At 45.8% G+C, this 15,191-nt stretch overlaps 1 protein-coding gene across 10 annotated transcripts in view; it reads left to right on the top strand.

Annotated features, from left to right (window-relative positions):
- Positions 1-15,191, top strand: part of ENOX1 (ecto-NOX disulfide-thiol exchanger 1) — a 276,927-nt gene that overhangs the window by 115,942 nt on the left and 145,794 nt on the right. The gene's annotated exons all lie outside the window — the stretch shown is intronic.

The following is a 15,191-nucleotide window of genomic DNA, read 5'->3' as shown; positions in this document are numbered from 1 at the left end:
AGCTATACCTTACCTGCATGACCTGCCATTTCCCCTCCGGATTTCTTCCCAAGAAGCCCACCTGACTGATAGACTGCAATTGCAGACTGTCAGGCAGGAATACCATACCACCCATTGCACTTTGCTCTTCCCCAGATTTTCTGTGCCAGATATTGAAAGGGATCGATAACTTTCCAACCTTCGGTTCTGCCAGCCTCAGCAGCGACCCTAGCTGATATATTTATTCACTTGTCAATTTATTTTATACGCAACTTTTCTCCCAGTGTAGAACCCAAGGCATCTCACAGCATAAACAAAAACAGGGGATTCCGCCCACCCTCCCCTGAGACTGCTTTGCCATCCCGTGGACAGAGACCAACAGCTCCAAAAGGAATGGTTTGGGGCTGGTTCAAATGGGGAGTGGCTCCAGCTGATGGGGGGTGGGGGATGTATCCAGGTGGATTATGGAAGACTGTGTAGAAGAGGGGAGAGTGTGGCTTTGAGATTTTTGGAGAAACTTTTATTATTATTATTACTTGGTAGAGTGTGCCCATGGGACGCAGGTGGCACTGTGGGTTAAACCACAGAGCCTAGGGCTTGCCGATCAGAAGGTTGGCGGTTTGAATCCCCATGAAGGGATGAGCTCCCGTTGCTCGGTCCCTGCTCCTGCCAACCTAGCAGTTCGAAAGCACATCAAAGTGCAAGGAGATAAATAGGTACCGCTCCGGCGGGAAGGTAAATGGTGTTTCCATGCTCTGCTCTGGTTCGCCAGAAGCGGCTTAGTCCTGCTGGCCACATGACCCGGAAGCTGTACACTGGCTCCCTCAGCCAGTAAAGCAAGATGAGCGCCTCAACCCCAGAGTTGTCCACGACTGGACCTAATGGTCAGGGGTCCCTTTACCTTTAGGGTATGCCCTAATTCTCGTTGTGTTGGAAAATAGAGTTTTTTCGGTGGACAAGGGAGTTCCAATTTATTATCTGTCTCTCAGAGTTAACCAGTACAGTAATACCTCCATGAACGTCCTCCTCATCTAGCGTCCATTCCGGCAAACGTCCGCAGCAAACCTGGAAGTACCGGAACGGGTTACTTCTGGGTTTGCCGCTCGCGTATGCGCAGAAGCGCAAACCGCTCCGCGCATGTGCGCAGACGCGGCACTTTGCCCTGCGTCCTTTTCGGCTAGCGGCCGGGGCTCCAGAACGAATCCCGGTCGCAAAACATTGTACCACTGAAGTATCATTTGGGTCAATGGTTTCTCTATAAATCTATTCCAGCCCGGTCTTTACCAATTGATAATTCTGTTGATTAGTAGCTCAGTTTTGCAGTAGCAAATGTGGTTCTAATTACAAGCAAAATAGAAGTCTGATCTCATGTGTGGGAGATATGCAATCAAATCTAACAATGCATCTTCTTGCTAGTTAGCATCTGAAGGGGTTAAGACCATAGAACCGTATTGCTTATAGGCAGACTCGGACCATAGAAACATAATTGTAGAGAAGGGTCTCTGTGATGTCATTTCTTCTCTCCTGTGAGGGAAGAAGTAAAATAAGTATTTCCTCTTCTTTCTCTCTCCACCCCACCCCCTTCAACCAGCCATGCAGACTGATGTCTGTCCGCTTGCTGCAGCATCAGGTGTATGCCTGAAGCGGTTTTTGCTGTAAACACAAGTCTGTTACCGGCATTTACTAATAATGCTGTTGCTGCTAAGGACAAATGCTTGACTGTGAGTAAACTACCGTATTTTTCGCTCCATAAGGCGCACCGGACCATAAGGCGCACCTAGTTTTTAGAGGGGGAAATCAAGAAGAAAAAAATCTTGTCTGTCTGCTTCTTCTCCCAGAGCTGCTGGGGCTACCAGGGGAAGCCCGGGTCCCCCCCCAGCCCCAAAGAGCAAAGAAGTCAAGACAGCAAGCGGGATCCATCCCGCTGGCTGTCTTGGCTTCCTCTTTAGCCGCACGCAACCTCTCCAGCCGGGAGAGGCTGCACGGGCCTAAAGAAGCCATAAATGCGGGCAGCCTCTCCCTGCCGGAGAGGTTGTGCGTGGCAAAGAAGAAGCTTGGCTTGTGCCATAGCCGCCGCACGCAGCCCCTCCAGCTGGGAGAGGTTGCGCGTGGCTATGGCAGAAGCCAAGACAGCGAGTGGGATGGATCCCGCTTGCTGTCTTGGCTTCTGCCATAGCCATGTGCAACCTCTCCCTGCCGGAGGGGCTGCGCGTGGCTAAATAAGTCAAGACAGTGCGCGGCATGGATCACATTTCCCCTTAATTTTTGGAGGGGAAAAAGTGTGTCCTATAGAGCGAAAAATACTGTATATGTTTTAAATTTACTTTTCAGTCTGTAACCTACTTCTTTGATAAATGGGGTGACAAAGGGGGAGACCAGTCTAACTGCTAACTGCAATGCTTTCAGTTAAACTGCTTAAGATGGGATTTCAACTTTACTCAGCCCCCTGCTTTTAAACGCAAACTGTAAGCTGATTCTTTTGTTTGTTAACCCGCATACATGGATCTGTAAGAGGGATAAAAAAACCCATCATCTCAGACATGCGAAGCGAGAAAAGGAGAGGATCGAACTGTAATAGTCAACACTGCACTTTGGTCAAATCCTCACCTTTTTGAAAGAGCTTTGATCTCAAATTTAGAGAAAACGAATGTAAAATTTTATCATTTGAAATGTGTCAGAAAAAGGGCCCTGCAGTTCCTTCTGCAATTCCTGAGATGATCAAAGAGATATTTTTAAAAAGACACAAACTAAGGCCCATTGCAGGCTGAGGCCCATTCTCTGTGATGTGGTAAACCTGTGGTGAGCAGAGCAGCTTATGGAGAACATGGAGGCACTCGTCTTTTTGATGTGCATATTTCTAGCCAGGACTTAGATAGGAAGCTTTGATTTTCCACCACCTGCCACTTCTAGGAGAATCCTCAGAGCATCATTGTACACTTACATCAGAATATACTGGCCAGGGCTGTTGCTGCAAGAACTCTGGCACCCTCCTGACTGGCAAGTCTCTTCAGGGCTTGTCCTTCATTCTGCTTCCTGGTACCTAGTTTATTCGTGTTCCACCAATCCCCCGGCGCACCACTGGGACTCTTGGTCACAGACTCTGACTCTATAGTCCCATTATTATCACCTCTAAGCACTGCATGCTTCCTCCTTCAAATCCCGTTTCTTCCACCTTCAGATCCCGTTTCTCCCCACATTTTTCACCATCTCTATTCCCGTGTTGCTCACTCCATAAGTGGAATGGAACGCATCCAGTGGCGTAGCGTGGGTTGTCAGCACCCGGGGCAAGGCAAGTAATTTGCACCCCCTAACCCGTGGATTTGCGCCCCCTAACCCGTGGATTTGCGCCCCCTAACCCTAACCCCCAGATGTTGCGGCCGGTGCGGCCGGCCCCCCTGCACCCCCCACGCTACACCACTGAACGCATCCCAGCAGCTCCTCTCCTGCTTCTCTCAGCTTTCCTCTTCCTGATTCCTAATCAAGGTCGTACCTCTCTCTCAGCATTTCTATTTTTTCAATACCATTTTTATTGGGTTTTTGATAATTTTATACATATAAAACAAAAGCATTTCAAGCATTATAATACAAGGTTCTTTTGAACCTTCAGACCTTCTTCCCTCCCTCCATGGGTTCCATATTTAAGTTTAAGTTTACTGCATCTTTTACCTCTATCCATCTATTATATAACCATAATTCCCATAGCCTCTTTTCATTTATTTTTCTGGTTACCTGCCACCAGCCAGACCTTGTTTCTTGCAGGTGGAGTTTCCTAGGGCCTCCCAGAGGCACAACACCATCGCTGCTGCCTCCTCACAAGGTTTACTGCAGGGGTAGGCAACCTAAGGCCGGTGTTTTTACATGTGTCCTTTTATAGTCATACCTCGGCTTACAAACGCTTCAGGTTTTGGGTTATGGACCACTGAAACCCGGAAGTACTGGAACCGGTTACTTCCAGGTTTCGGCGGTCACGCATGCAGAGATGCGCTGAATCGCAACCCGCGTGTGCGCAGACGCGCTGCTGCGGGTTGCGAACATGCATCCTACACGGATCATGTTCACAACCCAAGAATCCACTGTATTTAAAATGCACCTCTGGGTTATTTGTGGGGCATAGGAATTCGTTCATACTTTTCTCTCCAAAATATAGTCCAGCCCACTGCATGGTTTGAGGAACGGTGGACCGGCCCATGGCTGGAAAAGGTTGCTGACCCTTGGTTTACTGGAACACCTCCCTCCTCATTACACACTAAAAGTGTGTTTGATGGTGCTCCCCTGTTATGGAGAAATGTGCAGACACAGTTGCATCTTCACAAGACCCTCAAACGTGCAACGGGTGGGCAGCATGACATGTGCAGATGGCAGTGGCAGAAGGCAGGGCAAACCTCAGCTTCTCTGTTCATCCCTTCAGTGCTTTGGCAGAGGGTCAAGCAAACATCCGTCATGTCGTTGCTGCAACCAAAAGTCACTGTAGTTTGACTTGCTCCAGTAGTTCAGATGTAGTGGGAGTATTGCAAGTATTGTCTTTTTTGCCAGATAAGAAAGGAACGCTGTCTGTGTCAACAGAGTCTTGATGGGTCTTTGGGAAAAATCTAAACAGAGTTCGAGATAAGAGAGAATGTGCATTTATATTTCTTATATTTCTTTCGCTAGGGCTTTATAATGAGACACTGCAGATACAGTTGTACCCAAGGTTTCCTTGGGTTGCTTAAACATTTACTTGCTTTTATGCTAATCTAAATTCTTTTTCATCACAGAATAAGTTTAACTGCTTTAGGCAGCAATCCTCTAAATTCTTACTCTGGAATAGTTCCCTTTGACTTCCTTTTGAAGGAAAAGGTTTGAGGATTGTCACAATATCAGCTCTATCACACTGCTTTGCATTAGAAATAGGGGGAAAGACACTGGGGAGCTTTTTTTGATTCACAAATTCAGTTTTCAGGCCTTTGTCAGAATAACGCCTTTGAAGTGAACAAAACTCCCAATCCTTTTTATGTTAAATTTAAGTAGGAAGTGTGCTTAAGAATGCTTATTATGTAGCAGCTCTAGGTTCTGTATAACTGATTGATAGAAAGAATGGAGATGCAGAACTGTTAAAATACAGTTTCTAAAGTGTGAATGAATCACCCTAGACACTGTAGCAAACTGGCCTTCCAGCTTGTGGGAGAGCCTTATGGAAGAATGGTAGGATCCACTCCCTTCTGTCTCCACGGGAGACCACCTGTCCCTTGAAAGTAATTAAGCACAGGCAACGACCGACTTACGCATGTCCAATTGACATGGGGATGGGACGCGGGTGGCGCTGTGGGTAAAACCTCAGCGCCTAGGACTTGCCGGTCGTCAGGTCGGCGGTTCGAATCCCCGCAGCGGGGTGTGCTCCCGTCATTCAGTCCCATTGCCTGCCAACCTAGCAGTTCGAAAGCACCCCCGGGTGCAAGTAGATAAATAGGGACCGCTTACTAGCGGGAATGTAAACGGCGTTTCTGTGTGCTGTGCTGGCTCGCCAGATGCAGCTTGTCATGCTGGCCACGTGACCCGGAAGTGTCTCCGGACAGCGCTGGCCCCCGGCCTCTTAAGTGAGATGGGCGCTCAACCCCAGAGTCGGACATGACTGGCCCGTACGGGCAGGGGTACCTTTACCTTTACCTTTTAATTGACATGGGAACACGGACATGCGTATTGCGGTGAGCCAGAAGTGGCTGGAAAAGGGGGTGGGACAGGGGGTGGTAAGGTGGGGTGGGGGTGGGGCAAAACGGGGTGTAACGGTGGTGTGGGCTTGTGAATGTGCAGGGGTCAGGAACAAATTGGCCATTGCCTTTACTTAAATGTTTGTGTCTGATTGATTGATTGATCGATCGATTGCACTTATACGCCACTTTCCATTCACATGAATCCCAAAGCAACTTAAAAACAATAACCTGACAAAACACCACAAGCACAGCATAAATCATATAATATAATTAACTAAACATCAGTAAAATAATTGCATTCTATGAAACACTATTAGCAAACCAGCAACTAAAAAAATAGGCTATACATCACAATAACAGCGTACGTCCTACTATATAATAAACAAATCATCAATAAAACATTTATAATCTATAAAACATTATTAAGAACGTAACTTCTAAAACTAAGCTAAACACTATTACACTTTCTCTCTTTTGCACACACAAACACACTCATCCCTCCATTCCAAGAACTCATAATCTTTCATTCCATTCAGGTACACCTGCACATCCATCCCTCAGGAGGACAGTGATCTAATAGAAATATCTCCAAGAGAGGTGTACTTTAACTTATTAGTTATTAAGTTAAACCTGTTTCCCATCCTTCTGACAAGACATGTTCAAGGCAGCCGCCAGCAATCGTAGACATATAGCAAAATAAACCAATCTCCGTATCCATGTCCTATAGAGCCATGGAACTATAAACATTTTGTCTAGCAGAAAAGATGTGTGTTTTCCCTCACATTTTAATATTTAAATATTTAGTGAAGAGTAAATTGTTCCAGTTTCTTAAGGGTCAGGGGGAAAAACGGACAGTTTTAAGTAACAAGGAGGTTTTAGGTTTTACGGTGTGTTTTTAAACATGTGTTTAAACATTTTAACATTACTAGCAGCATGGGGGTGATGGGGCCTTATTCTGTGAGTAAGCCTTCCAAATCTGAGGAGTAAAGCAATGTCCTCTAGACTGGAAGGACTTGATACTGTACAACAGCAGCAAGAATACTTATTGCAACATATTGGAAGACACAAGATTTACCCACTCTGGAAGAATGGCAGATGAAGGTGATGGATTACATGGAATTGGCGGAAATGACTGGCAGGATCTGAGAACAGGGAGAAGAGTCAGTGGAAGAAGACTGGAAGAAATTTAAAGACTATCTACAGAGACATTGTAAAATTAATGAATCTTAGAATGATGTGGGATTGAAATTAAGTGGTTTCTAGCTGTAATGGTACAAAAGAATATGAAAAAATGGTTTTTTATAAGTAAAAATTCAAGGTTATAATAATTTAAGATTAAAGATCTGGGTAGAATAAAGAGGGAAAGAAACTGCTGAGCTAATAAATTGAATTGGAATACAAAAAAGGGAGGTCCGAGAAACAAGTAAATGAAAAATAATGTGATGAAAAGATTGATTGTTTTTAACAACTTTTATTTTGTACTTTTTCTTTTTTTCTTTTTCTATTTTGTAATGTAAAAATCTTAATAAAAATTTTATTAAAAAAAAAAAAAGACTGGAAAGACTTGGGAGTGGGGGGCAGTGAGCCTTCCAGAGTGTTGTCAACCTGGTCCCTACAGCCTGTTATGTACTGAAGTTCTCACCCTGGGCCAGCAGGGGAATACCATAGATAGTTTTCACTCAGGTCCACATATGCAAATAAGGGATTGAAAGTGACGTTCAGTGATTGGATAGTTACAGAAAATGGTTACTGTTGCATTCTAGTGGAGCTCTATATAAGCAGACATCAGCACACTCATTCCTTGTGCCCGACAAAGTAGCAACTTTAATGTTCTGGGTTCACCACTGTGTAGTATTCACTTAATCCTCAGAGACTGCAAAACTGAGAAAGACCAAGTGCTTTCTGTTGCTTTTACTGCTCAGTCGAAGTCCCTATCAGTGAAATAGACATATTGTAATCTCCTCCAGTATCCTGCATATGTGATAATGCGCTAGAATGATCATTCCCAGCCAGAGGGGCTGTTCCATAAATTGATGTCAAAAGGTGTTTGTGTTCTCATTGAATGGGGAAGGCTGCAGTAGTCCTTAGTGGAACATGATCTAGAATGTGGGTGGAAAGCCGCACATTTGTAAACAGTCCATAGTTTAGCATATGAGACTAGGTGGACAAGGAAGGTAATAAGAGATCATTATTTATTGTAAAAGGGACGTGGGTGGCGCTGTGGGTTAAACCGCAGAGCCTAGGACTTGCCGATCAGAAGGTCGGTGGTTCGAATCCCCATGACGGGGTGAGCTCCCGTTGCTCGGTCCCTGCTCCTGCCAATCTAGCAGTTTGAAAGCACGTCAAAGTGCAAGTAGATAAATAGGTACCACTCCAGCGGGAAGGTAAACGGCGTTTCCATGCGCTGCTCTGGTTCACCAGAAGAGGCTTAGTCATGCTGGCCACATGACCAGCTGTACCCTGGCTCCCCCGGCCAATAAAGCGAGATGAGCGCCGCAACCCCAGAGTCGGCCACGACTGGACCTAATGGTCAGGGGTCCCTTTACCTTTATTTATTGTAAAGAAGAAAATAATGCTTAGGTGAAAGAGCTTAGGGCAGCTTTGGTTGATTTATGAAGCCATGTGAAATCCAGCCGGCCCCTTTGCGGAGTCCGCCTGGCTTTGCAGCACTTTCCAATGGTCAACCACATTGCAAGCACCTAAGAATAAGCCACATGCACCTCCCTCTTTTGGCCAACAGCCATAGTTGTGCAGAAGGTGATGTTGGCTGCCAGAACCTGCACCATGAATACTGTAGTGCAGCCAGTGGAGGTGAAATGACGGCCCTTCGTGGGGTGACTACGGTAATCCAGAATGCGGCAGCTAGACTGGTGACTGGGGGCAGCTACCGAGACCACGTAACACCGGTCTTGAAAGACCTACATTGGCTCCCAGGACGTTTCTGAGCACAATTCAACATGTTGGTGCTGACCTTTAAAGCCCTAAACGGCCTCGGTCCAGTATACCTGAAGGAGCGTCTCCACCCCCATCATTCTGCCCGGATGCTGAGGTCCAGCACCGCAATGGCGGTTCCCTCATTGCGAGAAGCAAAGCTACAGGGAACCAGGCAGAGGGCCTTCTCGGTAGTGGCGCCCTCCCTGTGGAACGCCCTCCCACCAGATGTAAATAGATAAACAACTACCTGACATTCAGAAGACATCTTAAGGCAGCCCTGTTCAGGGAAGTTTTTAATGTATGACATATTAGTGTATTTTTGGTCTTTGTGGAAGCCGCCCAGAGTGGCTGGGGAAACCCAGCCAGATGGGCGGGGTGCAAATAATAAATTATTATTATTATTATGATTATTGGTCTCTAAACTCCCCTCAGCCCCAGCCAGCAGGGTCAATGGCCAGGTGTATTGGGAGATACAATCCACAATGTCCGATAGGCCACAGAAGCTCCACTTCTGCTTCATTGCATGCTGAGATTTAAGCCTGGGGGAAAATATTTGTGCGACATCTGGACTGCAACTATAGAGGATGACTGGAAGCAATGGGCCTTGAAGTATTTGGCAACACTTGCGCAAATTAAATCTGCATCATAGGGGGCCAAGGGAAGCAAAGGGAAACAAAAGCCCATTTCTCTGTGCTCAAACACCCACACCCACACCCATACACCCCCCACACCCCCAATGTTTCCACATTGATCTTTCTCGTGGTTTCAGCCCATATAATTGTACACAAGAAGATCAAACCTATCCATTCTGAAGGAAATCAGCCCTGAGTGCTCACTGGAAGGACAGATCCTGAAGCTGAGGCTCCAATACTTTGGCCACCTCATGAGAAGAGAAGACTCCCTGGAAAAGACCCTGATGTTGGGAAAGATGGAGGGCACAAGGAGAAGGGGACGACAGAGGACGAGATGGTGGGACAGTGTTCTCGAAACTACAAACATGAGTTTGACCAAACTGCAGGAGGCAGTGGAAGACAGAATTGCCTTGTGTGCTCTGGTCCAGGGGGTCACGAAGCGTCGGACACGACTAAACGACTAAACAACAATAACAACAACAATTGTACACAGGGAAATAGAAGTTCTAAAGTAATGAGAGAATATAGGGCTCGTTTACACTTCCAATCCTAGAAACTATGGGTCCATGTGGTTTTCCTCTTGACCCACACTTTCTAGGCATGAGTCCAAGCAGTTCCCCCCTTGCCCCAATCCTTTCCCAGGGAAAACCCGCTTTTTAGCTCTAAATTGGAGCAAACATCAATCTGGAGAGAACCCGCATTGCCATTTGTTCCGACTGAGTGCTCAAGAGCTCTTTTCCCTGGAGAAAGCAGCGCTACACAAAGATGTGTGCATAAGCACTAACTTGAGAAGCACTTCAAAAAGAGTTCTCTTAAAGTTGTCCTACTCAGCCTATTAGTATGTATTAATCTTTTGTGCGACTTTTAAACTTACCTCATTATAATAATTGCTCTGCCTAATGTGCTGGGAGATCACTGGATTTTCATATTATCGTTCAGACCAGGGTACAGAAACTACCTGCAGCCATTTGACTTGTTTGCATGATGCTCTGCTGATGTTTTTACATCAAATTCTTGGGTGGTTTTGTATTGGATAACTTCCAGCTGATTTCTTGGATGCCAACCAGCAAGAGGTGTTCTTTATCCTTGCAAGTCAGACTAACTCTGTCCAAAGCCAGAAAGAAAAGGTTGCTCTTTGTGTGGTTGTGTTGGGGTGTGTGTGTGTGTGGAGAGAAAACCTGAAGTAGTTTTCCCGGTACAGTGGTACCTCAGGTTAAGAACTTAATTCATTCCAGAGGTCCATTCTTAACCTGAAACTGTTCTTAACCTGAAGCACCACTTTAGCTAATGGGGCCTCCCGTCGCTGCTCCGCCGCCGCCGCCACATGATTTCTGTTTTCATCCTGAAGCAAAGTTCTTAACCTGATGTACTATTTCTGGGTTAGCAGAGTCTGTAACCTGAAGCGTTTGTAACCTGAAGTGTCTGTAATCCCAGCATTAGGAGATGATTAGAGTCTGCCTCTGCCTCTGCCTCTGTTTGTTCCAGTCACCTCTGTGCTCAAATCATGGGTTCCCACAAGCATCTGTTTGGGCACCATAAGAACAGGTTGGGACATTGGCCTGATCCAACAGGCACTTACCATATTCTCATGTTCTTATGACCTTTGTGGCACCACATACCGTATTTTTCGCTCCATAAGACGCACCTGACCATAAGATGCACCTAGTTTTTAGAGGAGGAAAACAAAGGAAAAAAATATTCTGAATGAAACAGTGGGTGCGTGATTTTTTTGGTGTAGGCTGTAGCCATCGACATGCTATGTGATCTGATGGTGAATTTGGGGTTACCCAATACAAAAATCCTGAGGATCCATGGGCTTTTAACTCCCCCTCCCAGGCAGCCTCCTTTATCTCTAGCATCCCTTATCTCCCTCCTGATCACTTAGCGACCAGCTGCTTCCTTTCAACTCTCCCTTCCCTCTTGTTTGCCTTAAGTGTCTTTTCCTTAGCTGGAGCAGTTTTTTTGCTCCTCCTTTTCTTCTAATTTCTCCCCTCATTGCTTTAGTCTTCCTGTCTCCTCTCCTTGCAAGTTTGCTGTCTTTACCTCCCTCCTCCCAGGCAGCCTCCTTTATTGCTAGTGTCCCTTATCTCCCTCCCCGATCGCTTGCCCATTAGCGGCTTTGTTTCAACACCCACTTCCCTCTTTCAAAAAAAAAGAGCATGATCTGCTTTTCGCCCCTGGGCAATTCAGCTCCAGGGACCACGCCTTTGCTCCATAAGACGCACAGACATTTCCCCTTACTTTTTAGGAAGAAAAAAGTGCGTCTTACGCAGTGAAAAATACGGTAACTCTTTGGCAATTGTGATAGGTACACCAAGTGCCCCATCCACACATAACCACCTCAGAAGTCCTCAAAACTCTGAGCCTGTGTGTCTCTGGTTTACCAACTGTACAATCTCACTTCCATGACGCCACCTGAGTGAAATGCACATTGAGAGGTTCTGGGTTCCCCAGCAATCTTCCTTCTGTGTGGCGAATGTCAGCTCGCCTCCGTTGGCATCACTCGAGTCCTCGCCAGTAAGAATGGTCGCTGGGTGGGCATGACCCATACTATGCAGGCTGTAATCTCTGGTCTCTGTTTGGCTGCAGTTCAGAAGTAACTTTCCTTCACTCGCAGCCTTTATGAAATGTACATTGTTTTATGTCCAACAACCATCCTTTGTACACAGCAATGAATGATCTGTATATGTGCACAAACTTAGGAAGTAGTTTGCTAAAATTAACATTTAGGAGGCAGGCATCACTAGTTATTTCACACGTTATTAACTTATATTACAATTCAAATAAGCTTACAGCTGGCAAAAGGAAGTCTCTTTTGTAAAGTGATCTCAAACATAATAGGCTTAATCAGAGATAAATTAAATTAAGCAGCCATGCATACTGCAGCATATTAGCACTGAGTAGGTATTAAATACACTTTCTGCTATCAGTTGCACAAGCGAGGATTGTAAGCAAACAGAAGATAACAGGCTCCAGTAAATAAAGTTTGTTAGAGAAGCCCTATTCTTGACAACACCTTTTCTCTTTTCTTCTTCTCAATGTGTAGCAGGGTCTTTGCAACTAATACCAATGCTCCCTTGTATCTCCAGCTATGCCCGAACTTCACTCCCAGGCAATTAGCCAAAAGCAGAGCAGACAGAACTAATGAATACCTAGACAACAGATGTTCAGCATGTTTCCTGAATGGGAACTTTTTCCAAAGCAGTTTTTTAAAATGCATGAACGAGTCATAGCTACTGATGTGGAAGATGATCATGGCAATTTGCAATTGTTCTAAAACGGGACTTAATGATTAAGCCTTTGCAATGCAAATAGTCCTGGGGGTTGGGAGATCCCCTTTATGGATCCGTCCTCAAATCCAAGCTATGGCAAGGGAAAGGGGCTGCTGCCATGTGAATTGGTTTATCACTCCCAGCATCGTGCGTTTGGCCAAGCACTGCAGACCTCTAGACGGCCTTTGCTATGATTTCTTCTTTTAACAAGAGATGTCAGAGATGGAACACGGGACCTTTTGTGTTCTATGTGCCACAGGGTTATTAGCTTATTGTGTCTGCTGTGGACAAGCTTCACAGATATAAATAGGCTACTCCAAATGATAAGGATTTATAGATTTAGGCCGTCGTGACTACAGGCAACTTCTAGTTTGCGTGGGAGTTGCGTTCTGACACACTGCACATGTCGATGGGGCTGGTATAAGCCTGCCCCATTCTGCCCCCTTCCAGGGCCAAAAACAGTTTGTGTATTGGTGGTTGTGTGTGTGCTGGGTGAACCAGAGCAGCGCACAGAAACACCGATTACCTTCCCGCCAGAGCTGTACCTATTTATCTACTTGCACTTTGATGTGCTTTCAAACTGCTAGGTTGGCAGGAGCAGGGACCAAGCAACCTTGCGATCGAAAAAGCATTAGCAAAAAAGCTAGTGCTGATGTAGGCTACATCAACAGAAGGGTAGTGTCCAAATTGAGGGAAGGAATGGAACCGCTCTATTCTGTCTTGGTCAGACCACACCTGGAGTACTGTGTCCAGTTCTGGGCACCTCAATTTAAGAAGGATATTGACACGCTGGAACATGTGCAGAGGAGGGCAACCAAGATGATCAAGGGCCTGGAATCTAAGCCTCATCAGGAACAGTTGAGGGAGCTGCATATGTTTACCCTGGAGAAGAAGAGACTGAGAGTAGATAGGGTAGTCATCTTCAAATAACTAAAGGGGTGTCACATGGATGATGGAGCAAGCTTGTCTTCTCCTGCTCTGGATGGTAGGACCCGAACCAATGGATCCAACATACAAGAAAAGAGATTCTGACTAAACACCAGGATGTACCGTATTTTTCGCCCTATAGGACACACCGTCCCATAAGGCGCACCTAGTTTTTTGGGGGGGGGAAATAAAGGGGGAAAAATATTTCCCCTCCCAGGCGCGGAGCTGGGGAGGGGGAGGCCCGAGCTTCCCCCGACCCCAGTCCCCAAACAGGCAGCTCTCTGCAAGCCGTGGGAGCCCAGCACTGGCTCCTGCTGCTTGCGGAGAGGTCTGCGAAGCCTGGAGAGAGAGAGGGGTCGGTGCGCACCGACCCCTCTCGTTCTCCAGGCTTCAGCGAAAGCCTGCATTCACCCCACAGGATGCACACACATTTCCCCTTCATTTTTGGAGGGGAAAAAGTGCGTCCTATAGGGCAAAAAATACGGTACTTTCTGATAATAAGAGCTGTTAAACAGTGGAACAGTTTCTCTTGGGAGGTGATGGACTCTCCTTCCTTGGAGGTTTTTAAGCAGAGGTTAGATGGCCATCTGTCAGAGATGCTTCAGTTGAGATTCCTTAATTGCAAGGGGTTGGACTAAATGACCCTCGAGATCCCTTCCAACACTACCATTCTATGGCTATAAAATTGGCTTAAGTAGAGTCTTGCAGCAGTTGTACTGATCAGATGCGAACAGTCTCAAAAGCCCATTATATGAATTCATTAAGTACTGTTAATGAACAATGCAGCACAAGATATTCAAGGCAGAGGCTGAGAGTGTTTATATAACAGTCTTTTATTAGCCGGAATAACATACAAGACGTGTTTTAAGGTCGTAAGGTTCTGTTATTTCCTTGAAGACTGTCCTCTTCCTTACAAAAAGCAAAGAAGCAACCCCCGATTGCATGTACAGAATGTTAATTTCAGCCTCAGTTTCTCCAGCATTATTGAGCCTCCCCCCTCCCTCTCTGCCCCCAGGCCTTAATTTGTTTGAGGGCTCAGCTAGTATTCATAAAGCAAAGAAAAAGAGTTTAAGTAGCTCTAAAGGAAGAAAAATCCATATTAGGGCTATATCCTTATTAGGCCAACCATACAAGTGTTTGAGTTCCCCAATACCCAGACTAGATGTTTAAGAAAAATGGCCAGGGGAGGGGAGAAAAAGGCTGCTATCGATAGCTGGGTTTAGTAAGCCATCTCTGTCTGTATCTGGTAACTTGGATTTTGGGAAGAGCTTGTAGGCATTCAGATGAGATGCTTGCAGGTTTCATGACTGATCTTCCATGCACATTTACTGCAGCTAGCTTTTACTAGCCTCTATCCTTAGGCACTACAACTTTGCTAAGTGGAGAACAGGAATAAATAGAAACTAGGCAGCCCTTAGATAAAGAGAGGTGGAAGGCAGCACAGGTTTTGAAAGGCCCATTTTGAACACGATTGCAGTTGTACTCACTCTTCACTCGACCGCTGCTAAGGAGCTACTCAGTGAATTACTTTTAGATTTACCTTTTCCACTTTCCCATTTAACCCTCTTGGTTTATTGAACCGTGGCAATGTCTGGTGACGTTATCCATAACCTCCGACATTCCTCAGATGAAAATGGGGACATTCTGTTCTACATCAGGAAGAGTGACGATAATAATAGGGTGAAGCACAGCAGAAGCCTGGCACACTTTTGGGGGGAGACAGAGGAAGTAGATGAACCCATCTTTTGAAACCTCTTCAG

Source organism: Podarcis gaigeae (assembly GCF_964106915.1).
Source record: "Podarcis gaigeae genome assembly, chromosome: 7".
Lineage (NCBI taxonomy): Eukaryota > Metazoa > Chordata > Lepidosauria > Squamata > Lacertidae > Podarcis > Podarcis gaigeae.
Note: the sequence above shows the minus strand (reverse complement) of the source record. Positions and strands in the feature narration are given on the sequence as shown.